A 1,566-nucleotide genomic window follows, 5' to 3' on the forward strand; every position below is an offset into this window, starting at 1 on the left:
TTGGGGTAAGACTGAGAAAAACTGGATAAATTATGTTTAGTGCATTGAAGCCGATGAGGGAGAGAATAGTTTAAAAGTAATATATTTTAGGGCGATATAATTATCATAAGACTCTGGAATGAGGGTTGTAGAGTGGAGCATTCTCGGGGTGGGGTTGGGGGTATGCAGGGTATTGTATACCAATGGAGGAGTTTTTCTTTTGCTTTTCAAGGAGAAGAGTGAACTGGGGGTGGGGTGGGAGGGAAGAAAAGTGCAACAATGAATAAATTGAAATCCAAAATTTCTGTAGATGTTCATTGAAATTAATTTTTTTTAAAAAAGAAAATAGAATTGGCTAACAGTGAGATCTGAGGGCACCATGTACTTCCTCTTGTCCAGATCAGGCACCCTGTCTTTGGGAGCCTTCTCCACGATCACGGGGTCCCTGTCAGGATATTTCTTCCAGATCTTTTCTCCTTTCTTTTTCCAATATTTAAAGGGATGATCCTCCTTATACTGGAACTTCATGATGGGCAGCAGAGTTTCTAAAATCACCGGACAGGGCCTGTCTTCCTCTGTAAGTGCATCTCTTTTCATTGTATTGCGAGTATGTATCAGAACCACTTCAGAAATGCCCGCTTCTGTGTCCTGTTCCCAAACCAGGAAGTAGGGGACAGCCAGATAAAGAAACTCAAGCAGCTTTTCCTATATTCACATTTTCTTGATGTTGAGATACTATACATACTAAAGGCTTTGATCGTCTACAGCAAGCACCTCAAGTCCTCTTTTCTTTCAGCAAGTAATTTTATTTTATCTGCATAATGCAGGTTATTGATGTCTTCATCTGATCCTAATGCTACATTCTTTTTCATAGAGACCAACCTCTCAAATTATTTTCTCAGAATACAGATTGAATAGATATGGAAACGGGATACAACTCTGGTCCACACCTTTCTTAATTTTAAATAATTTTGTGGTCTTGTGCTGTGTTCAGACAACAGTTTCTTGGTAAAGGTTTCATTTTAGCATAACTAAGTGCTCTGGGATTCACATTCTTCTCAATGTTAGCTATAATATGTTATGATCCACACAGTCAAATGCCTTGCATAACCAATAAAGCACAAATAGGCATTCCAGTATTCTCTGCTTTCAGTCAGGATCCATCTTATACCAGCAATGATATCCTTACTGCATAACCAATTCCAGCTTGAACTTCTATCATTTCTCTTTTAATGTACTGCTTTAGTCATTTTTAAACAGTCTTCAGTAAAGTTTTGTGTGCATGTTTTATTAATGATTGTGTTGTTGTTGATTGCCTTCGAGTCAAGCACAATTCATAGTGACCCTATGAACAAAAGGCCTGACGCCCCTCTACAACTATTGACATTTATCAAAGTTCATAGAGTTTCAGCAGGCAAGTTGTTAAGGAAGTGGATGCCGCTCCTGCCCCCAAAATAGTAATGATATTAATTGTTGTTGTTGTTGCTGTTATGTGCCGTCGAGTCGTTTGCGACTCATAGCGACCCTATGTACAACAGTCCTAAACCCTGCTCTATCCTGTGCCAATCGCATTGCCTCTGACACACC

General features: G+C 39.3%; 1 pseudogene; it reads right to left on the reverse strand.

Annotated features, from left to right (window-relative positions):
* The window catches only part of LOC102873805, a 1,863-nt pseudogene extending 1,356 nt beyond the window's left edge, over positions 1–507 (reverse strand).
* Between the last annotated feature and the right edge of the window lie 1,059 nt (positions 508–1,566).

The sequence above is a fragment of the Elephantulus edwardii genome, unplaced genomic scaffold, assembly GCF_000299155.1.
Source record: "Elephantulus edwardii isolate Elephantulus edwardi_28Jun2011 unplaced genomic scaffold, EleEdw1.0 scaffold00097, whole genome shotgun sequence".
Classification (NCBI taxonomy): Eukaryota; Metazoa; Chordata; class Mammalia; order Macroscelidea; family Macroscelididae; genus Elephantulus; species Elephantulus edwardii.